Source organism: Lissotriton helveticus, chromosome 6 (assembly GCF_964261635.1).
Source record: "Lissotriton helveticus chromosome 6, aLisHel1.1, whole genome shotgun sequence".
NCBI lineage: Eukaryota > Metazoa > Chordata > Amphibia > Caudata > Salamandridae > Lissotriton > Lissotriton helveticus.
This window is the reverse complement of record NC_136067.1, coordinates 314936868-314952213: the sequence shown is the minus strand read 5'-3', so window position 1 is coordinate 314952213 and position 15346 is coordinate 314936868. Positions and strand designations below refer to the sequence as shown.

The window sequence follows — 15346 nt, the reverse complement described above, 5'->3', positions numbered from 1 at the left end:
GGACAATAAACTTTGGTTATTCAACTGCAAGACCTTTTAGGCCAGGGACGGGGTAGGACGGAACTATTCGCTATATGGGAATAAAGACTGTGTGGGTGAAGGGCAAGGGGATGCTTTAGGGGGAATTGGAGAGGCCCAAAAATGAAAAGCATTGGTGAATAACAAAGAGGAGGTAACCATGTCAGGAGATGCATGGTGTGTGATTATCATGCAGAGATGTATACACTATTGATGTCCTGCAGGGGACAGTGGAAGACCAAGAGTGTTTCCAGCCGCCATGTCAGCCAAGAACCAAGATGAAAGCAGACTGCACCAGTATGGACATACAGCAGACATCATCTTACCTCGTCCCCACACAGCACCTGGGCGAGGCCACTTCTGCCCGGTCGAACAGCAGCTGCTGCAGCCAATGGTCACCACTCCTGGCTGGCTTAAGAGGGCGGCAAGCAGCTATGCTGCAAAGGGAGTCCTGTGTGGGTGATGCTGCTGTAGTTTCACTGCGTGTTCTCATCCACTCAAGCAGCTGTCGGCCCTAGCTATATTCTTGTGCACTGAATATACAAAAATTGTGCTCCAGACACCTGACCGTTTACCAGATATTAAAGTTTAAACCGGATGCACTGCAAGAAGATCATTTTAGAATCATTGGTACCTAGGCTAATTTATACGATTAACAAGAGCTAACTGACCTGCACTTTCCAGGCGCGACCGTTATCTGGGAACAGTGAAATCTTCGTTATGGTATGAGGTTTGTTATGTTATTTAGGCAACCTAACTCCCGCGACGCGAGTCAGAAGGACTCCACAGCAACGGTCCTAAAAGTCACCCATGTTGTCTCCAGCACCGCCGCGCTACAGGTGTTGGGAACTGGAAGAGCACTTCTTTTGAAACAAATGTTAACTTATCTAAATGGCTGGCCTAAAGATAGGAGCATCTTCCAGGGAAGGTCGTCACACTCACCAGGTGATTGGTTCACCGATTAGTGAAAGTGGCTTCCGTGGAAGATATGCTTTGCCAGAATGAAAAGCACCTTGGGTATTTTTGAAGAAATGCGCATGTGCTTACACTGCTCAACACTCGAAACTGAAGTACATCCACGGATTTGACTGATAGTTGCACAGCACTGCACATTGCAACAGTCTGCTATGAGCCCGCTCTATTTTAGTATAATCGCGGCACCCGCACTTTACTTTTAAAATGTTATAAGTAAAGCGCGGGTGCCGCGATTATACTAAAATGAAAGAAATACATGTTTTTTCTATTTCTTTCATTTTGGTATAATCGCGCCACCCGCGCATTACTTATAACATTTAAAAAGTAAAGCGCGGGTGCTGATGGAGCGAGATAGAAAACAAAATTTTGTTTAAACTCGTGAAGTCACATTTCCATAACATGAATAATAATATTAATGATTTGTGATATGTCGTGCTAATACAACTTAGATTAAACTTTACACATGGGGGGACTAACATGTGTGCTCATAAACGTGCATAATTGTTGCATCTTTTTGTTCGTGCAAAATAATAAAATAATTTATTGTTTTTGTTTTTGTCATTACTAACTGCTGCAAACTTAAAAGAAGCATGTGCTTGTTTTGCTTTTCCTTGTCTGTGTGATGTCATTTCCACTATTCTAGGTGCATATAAGTCTCATGGATTATCGGAGACTGGTAGATATAAACGCTGCTTTATTTGTTTGCATTGGCTAGGTAACATTAGATTAATCGGGTGGGTTAATTAATTAGTAAATCTTGGGGTGGATACAGAATCTACATTATTTCTTACATTAATACTTTTCTTGTGTTTGTTTTATACTAGAAAGCATAAGTTGCCTGCTTTTGGGCCTAGCCTGCTCGAGCTACAAAAAGTTGAATTTTATTTCTGCAAAAGTCACGAGACGCCCATTCTGAAATAAAATGTTCGTCAAAAGCTGCGTTCACAAAGCAAAAGCTGACGTGCTATCATCATTCTGTCGGACATGGCCAAGGTCGAAAAAGAACATTTTGTCAGTCCTTAACTTGGCATCCGCGGAAGTCAATTGGAAGCAATGAGACATTTGTAGCAAACCTAGGAAGCTCCTGGTTGCATACAGAAAAGACAATGGTCCTTAAGAAAAGTGACCTAACGGAACTTTTGAAATGTGGGTGACATGTCACTTGTCACTCTCAGCCAATGGGACGTCGAAGATTTCTGAAAACTTTCCTTTGCGTAGTTTAGTTAGCGTAGAAAGGTATAAAAAGTCATGCCCCTAGGGATGGGCTGGCTGCTGCTTTCTGACTTTCCGATGAGGGTGAAGTGCTGTCTGACTTTGCGTGGAGCACGTAAGAATCCTCAAAGAACTTTACTTTAATTTCTATCTATTTAGTTCAGTTAGGGACTTAGGTTTTAGAAATGCTAAACTTTAAATATTTACTTTAATTTTGATTCACTTGCTTAAATCGTATTTTTCTCACGTTTCTTAACAATCATGCTTGCTTTATTGCTAATAAAATTCATTTATGAAACTGTCAACTTATATACCATAATTTAGTAAATAAATTCTTACTTTTGACAAACAAGCTGGTCTTGGTTATTCAGAAGTGTAGGTTACTATTAGCTAGATCACGTCGCCAATGGTGGTCATTTAAATGGTTAGGTTTTATTCTAAAGACAATATTCTTTCCGCAGATGTATAAAATTGTATATAGTTTGTAGATAATGTATATATAGATTTAATCTGACCACCTGATTCAGTAGGCCCAAAATATGTCAGGTTTATAAATGGGTCCATATTTAGTATAGAATTTTGTTTATAAGTTATGAAGTTGGGTAGCGTTGTTTATGATATATTTTCTATAGGCCGCTGGATCAATTCTCTGGTAGCAGAAATTGATGGTTGCTAAGGGGTAACCAAGGTAATATGTTGGTTGCTAAGGGTTACTAAAGTGTTATGGTATGGAAATAGGATCGATGTTTTAACGCATGTTGAGTTCGTTTTTCGTGCTATCTGTAAGCTATACCGGTATAGATTGTGTGGCGAGAAGTTAGTCACGCAAGCCATCTGTTCTGTTTGTAGTGATATCGCCGAGTATCACAAGAGGTATCGCCGTGTACCATAGTGTTGTCGCCGAGCAGCACAGTTTTAGGGCTAGGTGTGAATCTTGTATAGTGAGGGTTTTCTAAGAAATTAAAGCAGCATGAGAATAGGGACAAAGCGCCTTCCATAAAACTCACTGTGATAAGAGTATTAGTTATATCCGAGCTTGAGTGAAGGGTAAGTTAACGTCGGTGCATGATTATCTATAAACAGGTTAGAGTCCTGTACGGGTACATGTTTCATATCTATAAACAGGTGAGAGCCCTGTACGGATAACGTCGTTATTTTGCTAACGGTGCATGATCTCTATAAACAGGTGAGAGTCCTGTACGGATTTCATGTGTGTTTGAAATTAGGGAATTTTCAGTGTGAAAGTGCGAGTTTGAATTGTATTTTATGTTCAAGTGGAACTCTTAGAACTGTCACTTCGCGGTGGGTTCAGAGCAAAGCGAGTTCATAATTATACGTGTTAGAAGGGTGGGGTAAGGTTACTCTACTGACAATTGAATATTATCCTTAGTGTGAATAGCGCCGTCTATTCCGAAGTGTGGATACTTGAATGTATGTAAACTATCCTAAATAGTGAAACGAACAGATGTTGTCCTTATAGTCATTGTTAAGAATTAATTTACACTGAAAAGTGTTCTTAAAATGGCGCTGTGAAAAGATTTTGTGAAGGAGGGGTAAGCGCCAGGAGTGAGAAACGAGAAACCGCAGCTGCTGTGTACGTCACAGAGCCGCGCTGGGATTGGGTGACCTACGTCACAAGCTATATTCTGATTGGTTCTTGAGTCTCTGACGACCTGTAAGCTGATTGGTCATTCAGAAAAACTCCATTTTTATTAGTTGAGCAGAAAAGTGACGTAGCTCAACTGTCATTGGCTTGTTGGTGTGTTTCGCGCACGGATTGGTTGTTTTGCGGAACATCCCGGAAATATTTTACGAACGATTTTGTGAATTAGATTTAACTCTTAAAAATGAGTTATCATTTTAAACATGTTGAGAAAAAGCCAACATTATTTCAGAAATTTAAGAATTTATTTTCACCTGATAAGAAAATCGAAACGCGAGGTGGTAAACTACTTCATAAGTATAAAACACCTGCAGCGTATATGGAAGGTGAATATGGATATCATACTGTCTTATGGTTCGATAGTTGGAAACGCTATACTAAGAACGACGGTGTTTTATCTTGGCCTGATGATGGTTCATTTAATGTAAAAGTCTTGAGAAATTTACGAGAGAAAATGAATGCTCTTGTACCGAAACCGAGACCAACTCAATTTGAAGCTTTAGTTGAGTGGGAAGACGAGATGTATCAGTTACAAAGAGAAGCTAGTGGAATTAAAAGACCTTCTAAAAATCCACCTTGGAGAAGAGAAACTCATGAAGATAGATTGCGAATGTGGAGACAGGGAAACATGAGTGAAGGATTATATTTAATTCAGGAAATGGTAATGAGTACTCCTACAGGGAAATCTATGGAAAGTGAATCTGAGGATGCAGTTATGGAAGAAATATATACAACTGCTAGAAAGAATCAGCCTTTGAGACCTCCTAGATCATGGTCTACTCCGGTGGTTTCTACTGAAACTTCACCGAGTGCACCTCCAATTAATGAAGCTCCTAAACTTTATCCAAATAATTGTGAAATCATTGAAACTCCTAGAAGACCAGAATTTGACAATGTTCGAAATGAAGGTAGACATTTTACAATGGCCCCAAGGGCAAGAGAAGCTCCAAAAGATTATACAAGAGAGGCAAGAAATGTTGAAGATGCTGATTATAATGAATATATAAGATCTAAAGAAGAATTAATAAAAAGAATGACAAAAGGCATGGAAGCTGTGACAGTTCCAGTAACGATTGGTCCTGTTCAGCCTGTATTTGACCAAAAGGAAACAAACAAAACAGGATTAACTATTCCTTTAAATACAGAAATTCAAAAAGCTGCTGAAAAATTTTATTCAGATTTATCTGAAATAAACTCTTCTAAATCGAGAATGCCTGATTTAACCTTTAATGAGGATTTATCTCCAAAAACACCAATGGGTGCTATATCAGATATAGGGAGTCCTGAAGTCAGGGTAACCACACCAAAACTTGATGTGGCCAAATTAAAAGCAAATATCGAAGAATTAATAATTGGAACAATCGGTCCTGATAGTTTAAATTACTATCGAGATGATGAACTACTGTTCATTTGCAAAAGCATACAATGGAAAACAAAAAATAAATATGATCAACTAGAGGATCTAGCAGCAGAACTTGAAATCGATGTGAGTAAACAAAAGAATTTTGCGAAACATTACAGATTAGACTTTTCAGAAAGTGACATTGAGAGTTTGAACTCAATGGGAAGAATAGTACATATAAAAGATTTGATTGTCTATATCAAAAAGCTAGGAGAACTGAATAAATGGAGAGTAAAATGGACGAAAAAGAAGGAAGATGAAAGATTGGAAAAATTGTCAAAACAATTTCCAATGAGAGAAATTGCAGGTGGAGGATATGTTCATGTCCCTTGGTCGAGACAGGACATTCTGTTATTTACAAATGACTTTCCGAAATTGAGGGAAAAACCAGTTGAGTGGTACAGGCAAGTCGATAGATTTATCAAAGTATCAAAAGTTCTGTGGATTGATTTAGATGGATTTTTTGATATTGTAGTTCCATCAGATCTTTGGACAGAATGCAAGATATCGATTAGTTGGCCAAAAACAGAACCTGAGCGAATCAAAGAAACAGGTGCTCCAAATCCACTTGTAATGGATTTTTATGAAAAAGTGATTGTTTGGATGAAGAACAAAATTCCACCCAAAGAAGTCGATTGGGTTAAAATAGAAAGAACAGAACAGGAAACTAAAGAATCAGTTCATTCTTTTTATGAAAGACTACTGTTAATCTTTAAACAATACAGTGGTTATGAAAAACTAGACGAAAAAGACATGAGCCATTTTGTCTATAGATTTGTTTATGGACTAAAACCTGAAATTGGAGAAATGATCAGAAATAGCATTGTCGGATGGCAATCACTATCTGTAGATGATATTCTAAGAAAGGCTAAATATTGCAGCGATGAAATAGAAGTAAAACAGAAGAAGCTCAAGGAGAAAGCCATGTGGGCTCAGGTAAAAGTGGCTGAGCAACAAATTGCCAGCATGGGTAATAAGAACACTAATTTTGTTCAAACTGGAAATACAAACCAGATACAAGGAAAGTTTAAAAGTAATAATTTCCCAAAGAAATTTAGCCCAAAAATTGAGGAGTTGAAGCAAAGATTACCTTGTTTTAATTGTGGCGAAATTGGACATTGGAGAGACGAGTGTCCTCATCCTCCTAAAAACTTAAAGAATCCCTTATTGAATCCACAGATGCAGAATGGTGTTGACCTGCAGCGACAGCTACAGATGCAACAGGGGTTAAACGAATTAAATATTCAGCGACAGTTGCAGCAACAGCAACAGCAACAGGTGAATAATCGTCAAGACCAATTGCCACAACCACCTTTTCCGAATTGTGGGGGAGTTCAAAAATATAATCCAAATCTGGTGTGTCTGCTCATTTTAATTCTGCTCTGGTTGATTCTAGCTGTGATTATCCCTTTAGAGATGAATAGAGAATTACACAAAGTTAACATAACAAGCAAAGCTCTGGTTAGCCAAACTAAACATAGTGCGTCTGCAAAAGTTATTGATCATCAGCCTAACATTCATCAAGATAAATCAATTAGTGATTTTTCAAGTAATACATTCACAAAGCTATTAAGTGAATATGTTAAGGTAATGGATGCAAAAGACTGCTACGTCTGCGTTAAGTTACCTGCTTCTGTTTCTGAGGGAGTAACATATAATATGCTTCCTCTCACTTATGCTGTAACATGTAGTGTGTTAACTAGTTTATTTTATCAAACTGGACGTTTAGAATATTACTATTCAAATTATGATGAAATTTTTGCAAATATTAAGATTGAAAATGCTTTAAATAAGCATAAGAAAGCAAAGCAAATGAGAGAATTTTTCCTTGTTACTAACGAACTTACTTATGAGTATGCTTATAAAAATAATCTAACTTGCAAATTAAGTGTTGAAGGAAAGAAATTTTTGAATATGGTTGAGGAGAGAAGAGCAATTTATAAGAGGAATGAATTAGTCAAGCAGACTAAGTCAGCCTTCTGGCAGAAAGAGGATGAGAAATTAAATGGCAAAATGCTTGAAAATATTGCAATTCACATAGACAAACCAGTTAGTGGAAAGCTTTGCATTAGAAGAGATAATACACTTTTTGATAATTACTTTGTAGGTGCAAGTAACTGTGAAGATACTTATCAGATTTTGGGAGGTTGGGGATTCAAAGGTGGAAAAGATCCAATCTTTCCTGGGATTTATTTTGTTTGTGGTGACAAAGCCTACTACAACCTTCCAGACCACTGGTATGGAACTTGTTATGTGGGAATTGTTTTTCCTAAAGTGTTTCATGTTGACAGAGATTCAGAAGGATTGTTTAAAATTCATAATTATGTAAATAGAGTTAAAAGAGAAACTTTTACTGAAGTTCTGGGAGATATTTTTCAAGCAGTAATACCTTTTGTTGGTATAACCTTAAATGCAGGGAGAATTAGAAAATTGTCCACTATAGTTGATAGATTATCAACTGACACAGCTGATGGGTTTCAATTAGTGAATGTTGAAGTTATTGCAATTAGATCCATGGTAATTCAAGATCGCCTTGCTTTAGACATAATCCTAGCAAAAGAGGGAGGAGTCTGTGGCATTTTACATGTACAACATTGTTGTACATATATACCTGACGAAAGTAAGAATATTGAAATGTACATTAAGAATATTACACAAATGCATTCAGAGATAATTCCTTTAGAAGAAGATGATTTTACAGGGAAACTTTCAAAAAGGTTTCAAGGAATTAAAAACTGGTTTCATGATATCGGAAGTTCAATTCTTGGCAAGATTTTGGCACCTTTGATTGTAATAATATTCATTTTTATTTTGACCAAAATAGGTTGTTTGTTACATAAAAGAAAGAAACAGTTGAAAGAGAAGAAAAGAATCTATAAACTTAGAAAAGAAGAAGAAAGAGAAATCGAATTACAGGAGTTACATAGAGAGCGTTATGCTAATTCCAAAGATTATGCAGAAACAGACTTTTAGGTTTACTGATACAAATGAATTTGAATCGATTTCTTAGAAATTTAAATTACCAAAATTTTGAGTGCTGGTGTGGTGATTTGTTAATCACCAGATGAGGGAGTTGATGGAGCGAGATAGAAAACAAAATTTTGTTTAAACTCGTGAAGTCACATTTCCATAACATGAATAATAATATTAATGATTTGTGATATGTCGTGCTAATACAACTTAGATTAAACTTTACACATGGGGGGACTAACATGTGTGCTCATAAACGTGCATAATTGTTGCATCTTTTTGTTCGTGCAAAATAATAAAATAATTTATTGTTTTTGTTTTTGTCATTACTAACTGCTGCAAACTTAAAAGAAGCATGTGCTTGTTTTGCTTTTCCTTGTCTGTGTGATGTCATTTCCACTATTCTAGGTGCATATAAGTCTCATGGATTATCGGAGACTGGTAGATATAAACGCTGCTTTATTTGTTTGCATTGGCTAGGTAACATTAGATTAATCGGGTGGGTTAATTAATTAGTAAATCTTGGGGTGGATACAGAATCTACATTATTTCTTACATTAATACTTTTCTTGTGTTTGTTTTATACTAGAAAGCATAAGTTGCCTGCTTTTGGGCCTAGCCTGCTCGAGCTACAAAAAGTTGAATTTTATTTCTGCAAAAGTCACGAGACGCCCATTCTGAAATAAAATGTTCGTCAAAAGCTGCGTTCACAAAGCAAAAGCTGACGTGCTATCATCATTCTGTCGGACATGGCCAAGGTCGAAAAAGAAAATTTTGTCAGTCCTTAACTTGGCATCCGCGGAAGTCAATTGGAAGCAATGAGACATTTGTAGCAAACCTAGGAAGCTCCTGGTTGCATACAGAAAAGACAATGGTCCTTAAGAAAAGTGACCTAACGGAACTTTTGAAATGTGGGTGACATGTCACTTGTCACTCTCAGCCAATGGGACGTCGAAGATTTCTGAAAACTTTCCTTTGCGTAGTTTAGTTAGCGTAGAAAGGTATAAAAAGTCATGCCCCTAGGGATGGGCTGGCTGCTGCTTTCTGACTTTCCGATGAGGGTGAAGTGCTGTCTGACTTTGCGTGGAGCACGTAAGAATCCTCAAAGAACTTTACTTTAATTTCTATCTATTTAGTTCAGTTAGGGACTTAGGTTTTAGAAATGCTAAACTTTAAATATTTACTTTAATTTTGATTCACTTGCTTAAATCGTATTTTTCTCACGTTTCTTAACAATCATGCTTGCTTTATTGCTAATAAAATTCATTTATGAAACTGTCAACTTATATACCATAATTTAGTAAATAAATTCTTACTTTTGACAAACAAGCTGGTCTTGGTTATTCAGAAGTGTAGGTTACTATTAGCTAGATCACGTCGCCAATGGTGGTGATTTAAATGGTTAGGTTTTATTCTAAAGACAATATTCTTTCCGCAGATGTATAAAATTGTATATAGTTTGTAGATAATGTATATATAGATTTAATCTGACCACCTGATTCAGTAGGCCCAAAATATGTCAGGTTTATAAATGGGTCCATATTTAGTATAGAATTTTGTTTATAAGTTATGAAGTTGGGTAGCGTTGTTTATGATATATTTTCTATAGGCCGCTGGATCAGTGCCGCGATTATACTGAAATGAAAGAAATAGAAAAAACATCTATTTCTTTCATTTTGGTATAATCGCGGCACCCGCGCTTTACTTTTAAAATGTTTTAAGTAAAGCACGGGTGCCGCGATTATACTAAAATTAAAGAAATAGAAAAAATATCTATTTCTTTCATTTTGGTATAATCGCGCAGACGTACACATTTCTCTTTTGGAGCCGTCCCACTTGGAAGGGCTTGGCCGGACTTCCTGCTGGCGTAAAAGGTTTATTATCTTCTTTATGGGGCCATCTGTTTGGACCCATAAAGAAGATAAGAAACCTTTTACGCCAGCAGTAAGTCGGGGCAGCCAGTCCAAGTGGGACGGCTCTAAAAGACAAAACAGTACGTCACAGTAAGCTCTTTTCCAATGGCTGGCCACCGTTTAGCATGATTGGTGATGCCAGCCAATGGAAAAGAGGGGCGGGGCTTAAACCCTGCTAGTGAAAGTACTCAAAAACATAAAATTTTGCCAGCGAGACTGCACATGTGCGCAGCCTACGCTAGCCGAGACCTAAAAAGGAGTAGCATTCCTCCACTGTATCCAGAGTGGAGATCTGCTTGGCGACATCTAGTCTGTCGCACACAACTTCTGAAAAAGGGCCTCAAAGGTGGTTGAGGAGGGTTGGAATAACGATTGTCACCATTTCCCACAGAGAATGGGAATAATGGGCCAGAAGGCAAGTCACGTTAGTGGAGTAAAGGGCAATGTTCCTGGAGACTGAGCCCTTGTTTACCACTGCCTCTATAATTTTCACCTCCCTATTTGGAGGAGTCCATGGGAGATCAGGGTTGTGCTTTGAGAAATAAACTGAACAAGTAGATTCTCCAGGAAGTGGTGAGCCATTAAAGGGGTCCGGGCCCCAGGAGTTGCACAATGGCTGCAGGGCACCTAAAGGTTTACTGCAGGAGCCTTATGCAACCACAATGGGGTCCATCAATGCCCTGCTAAAGGGGAACAATGCCACAATTGTACAGGAGCACAACTGCAGAACTTCCGAGAGGTGATTAGGCTCGGACCTCTGCTGCCTGCAGCAGAACAGCCATGATTAAATTCCTCAGATGGAAGCCCCAAGGGACTGTCTAGATCCACCTCAGGTGAGATATCCATGGCCTGTAAGGGCCTCTTACAACTGCTGTGCTTTACACTGGGATCAGATCAAAATGCCTTTTGTCTTCCATCAGAACAGAAGACTTTCAATACTTGGAAGTACAAGTTACTAGTGATAAAGTTTCCTTCCTTACAGTTTGGGTGTGGCGATGCATATACAAAGTAAATCTCTGGACAAAATTGCCTTTCTTACTCTGACTTTGCTTCCCTAGTTTCTGCAACTACTGGGAACCAGAGGACGTTTTTTCAACAGTATAGATATTTGTGGGGGGGGGGGGGGCAGTATAAGCATTTGTATTTATGTTAAACAGGAAATTTTTAATTTTGGCACAGATGTTTATTGGTATTTTTCTTTTTTATCTTTGGCAAACATTAACGGCAGAACATTTTTGTCTAACTTGTGTTTGGTCACTCCTCTGGAGTACTGTTTTCGCAATGACTATAAAGGCCAGTAAAAGGTTAAAAAGAAAGTAGGCAGAAGCGTTTATTACAAAGGATTCTATGACAAGACCACAAGGGGAGAGGGGCTTCATATAACAGGTAGGACTTGCTGTAATCTACATTATGTTCAATTTAATAACATGGAGTTGAGGTTAAGATTCCATACATATCACAGAAACGAGGATAGGGGGAGGTGAGGGTAGGAGAGGCAAGGGGGGCCAGAAGGAGAGGGTCCAGGTCAAATAGGGGCCACTTTGGCAGTGTGTAGTGACGATTAGAGAATCTAACCTCCAAGATGAAATGACAATGAGTCTGTTATAGTGGGTCAATGGATCTCTCAGAATTTAGCTGGTGGCACTCTCTCAATTTCTAAAATGGAGGCATTGCACTGCCAGAGCTGAGCAAATACCACTGGGCTTCACATTTGACTCTAGTGAATGAATAGGCCTTCTCGTGGAGGAGGAACACTCTCTTACGGCAGACGGACATGCATTATTTATTCAGGAGCTTTATATAGCGCTGGCTAGACCCGGAGGTATCAGAGCGCTTTACATGAGGTTCCACAAAAATTACAATTACAAGATTAGATCAGTGCCAATTTACATCAGTTGCTAGACAAACAATTGCAAGAGACATAGAAGATGAGATAATTGAAGTGTAGAGGGGAAGGACGGAAGGGTAAAGGGATAAGAGGGAGATACAGCAGAGAGACGAAAGGAAAGTCTGTCCAAAGTCCGGCTGGGTAGGTGACGGTCGAGGGGAAGTCCCAAAACCCATCTCCTCTATACCTATCAGGTAGCTCCACCGGGCATTGGCCAAATAGCTCGGTCTCAATGGGAAAAGCAATTAAAGGAACATGGATGGCAAAATAAATGGAGCGTAGAGGCAAGGGGGCATGGAAGGAGAGAAAGGGGGGATAGGGGAAGAGACAACAGGGAGAGAAGAAATGAAATGAGGTCTGTCTAACGGCCGACTGGGTAGGTGACAACCAAGGAGGGAGTCCACGGTCCATCTCCCCTATAGCTACACCAGGTAGCACCATTGGGCATTCGACAAAATAGTTCAGTCCCAATACATTGGGACAGGAGAGAAGGAGAGACAAAAATAGAGGGAGGATGCGGGAAGAGACGACAGGAGAGACGAAAGGAAGTTTGGCTGAAGACCGACTGGGTAGGTGCCGTCCGAGGAGGGAATCCCCGACCTGTCTCCCCTATAGCTAAACTAGGTAGCTTCATCGGGCATCAGACAAAGTAGCTAGATCTCAAATGACGAGGGAAAAATTCACAGATAGACAGGGTGGGGACTAAGGGCCAGGACAGGTGAAGGCAGAGGTCAGCAACAGGAAAGTGGAGAGGAGTAGAGCGAGGCGATAAACAGGGAGGGGATTAGGGCCAGGACAGGTGAAGGCAGAAAGGTAGTTCGGCAGGAAGTTCCCATGGATCTGGTGGGCTATAGATCGCGGTCCTGGTGTTGCGTCACGAGGTCAAGGACCCTGGTGCCCACCGAATCCACATCTTGCTGCAGGGACGACACCGCTCCGACCAGGCCGAACGTAGATGATCCATTGAGGATTTGATGTCGTGACTAATGTTACTGCATAGTTTGGCTTTGTAGTCCTTGAGTATGTTCAGGCGATCCGCTTTTTGAGGGTTATTGTTGCTGCGCCTGTGCCTCATCAAAGTGTAGATCGTTTTTCAGAATTCGGTAAGAAGTCCGAGACCTTGTTTAAAGACTAGCCCGTCGCCTACCAGAGCGTTTGGGACTGCGAACGTAGATTAGCACTAAATTCAAGGCTGCAGACCGTCGCGGCACGCGAATATGGAAGGCCTCGCTTCAGGGATATGTAGGGTCAGACAGCTGGTGCTCGGTAGTGAACGTTGTCAACACCTGCGTACCCGAAGGCAAAGGTACTGTGGCGGTCTCTCCAGAGGGCAGAGGTAGATTATGCAGTGCGTGCAAGGAGAGGACAATATGTGATCCGCAGATGTTGATGCTCACCGAAGGGCCTTGGGAGTACAGGATCACATTGTCAGTAAAGCCTGGGAAGTAGGGGAGGTGTGTTCTGACTCCAGCACCCGAGTAGTTGAAAGATCCCGCACCCAGAGGTTCAGAAGACACCCTCACCCGAGCCATCCATGCGGTGTTCCCCTCGGGCTATCGGGCCGCCATCTTAAGGTCAGGCGTGCGGGGCTAACGAGGCACAGTTCAATACTAAAGCCTCGCAGCAGCCACAATCAACCCCGCGTCGCCGCTCACTTCGATTCCACCTCTGCTCCGCTCATTCGGGCACCCGCAGCAAGCCATCTATGGAAGTAAATAAGTGCATACTTCACTCATGCATGTGTAAGCAATTGCGAACGTCTGGTAAAACATGTTAGCTATATTAAGCTGTTCTGCAATATGAGATTAGTGGTAAAATTGCAAAGCTGTGGCGGACTGCTACATTGCTGGCGGGTCACTACTAGGAAAAATATTGTGAATTTAAGCATGGCTGCTGAATGGTTTGTATGCGAAAAAAGGGGATGCTCTAAAAAGTGTTAAAAGTGTGGAATAATGCAAACATTATTGTGGTGTTCTGTAGCAGGGTTTCTGTTCTCCCACAGAACTGTGCACAGAGGATTGGAACCTCAGCGAATTAGGGTGACCCAAAACTCACCTTAGTACCCAACAAACCCCTTACCGAGCTAGCTACAGTGTCTCATTGGTCATAACCAACCCCCAATGTTTAGACAAACCAGAACATGAACTCACCAACCTCAGGTTACGTGGAACACATGAGCACTCTTTCGTTATACAATCATTACAAACCAGAACATGGAGTAAAGAAGAACTCGTGAGCATTTGAAATGTTTATTTACTAATGCCGTCTTCTCAGGCGCAGTATCTTAGATAATACAAGTAAACATATTATCAGCAACAAAGCTACAAGCATAGTTACTAGTCCATAGAAAGCGAATGGTGACAGCATGTTACCATGCTGTAAATCAATAAGGGTTAACAACACTTATTTCTCACCCTCCCTAACTCGCATATTATATTAATAGCTAATAAGGTCTCTTTGGGTTGTATTAGGGCGGGCCCATACCTCAGGATCCTAGAATGAAGAGATCACATCAGCATACACCAGCTCTCTCTGCATGCGAACAGCATCAAGTGTGTTTTTGCCTCAAGCAAAGCAATATGAAAACCCGCCTCAAGCCCAAAGTTGGCAGAAGCTGCACTTATGTTATGTCTATGAAGTCGCGAAGATAAGACCTCATAACAATTCTGTATCGTGTTGTTCCTGAAGCTTCAGCACTCTCTGTACAGACATAGTTTATTAAGCAAAGCTGATATCAGAGTAATAACATATTATTCTCATGTAAACCACAACGAACTACTAGGTTGAAAGCTAAATCAACAATTAAGTGTCGTGTGCAGAAGCAGCAAAAGGAAAAATGGCGTTTAAACATTTAATGAGCCTATGCTAACTTAACACATAAAGATATACAGTAGCTATATGACACCCCCCCCATGATCCGAGGACGGATAAGATAAGGGCAACTTCATGAAAGCAGAGTTCAAGAACTGTGAGCCATGAATGTACTGTAAAAAAATTTAATATTTTGCTCAAGTCAATAGGTCTGAAAAATTGATCAATGTACGAAAAAATCGCAAAATATGCAAGCTGAAAGTCAAATGTCCGGAAAGAAATCATGGAAAAGTTTTTAGGACAAGACCGTATAAGCAAAATATGCAGCAACAGCCTCCAGCATGAAATCACCGTCTTCATCAGAAAACAGTTCAGCCATCCAATTCAAAAGTGGAAAAGAACATACGTGTTCCCCAAGTATCGGAGCCTCTATTACCATCAGAGGACAACTCGGTGGGTTCTCCAAAAAGCTCAGTTCCAAGAAATCCTGCGCT

General features: G+C 40.0%; 1 protein-coding gene across 2 annotated transcripts in view; it reads right to left on the bottom strand.

Moving 5' to 3' along the window:
* SMC6 (structural maintenance of chromosomes 6) overlaps positions 1-15346 on the bottom strand; it is a 1026872-nt gene that overhangs the window by 582909 nt on the left and 428617 nt on the right. The gene's annotated exons all lie outside the window — the stretch shown is intronic.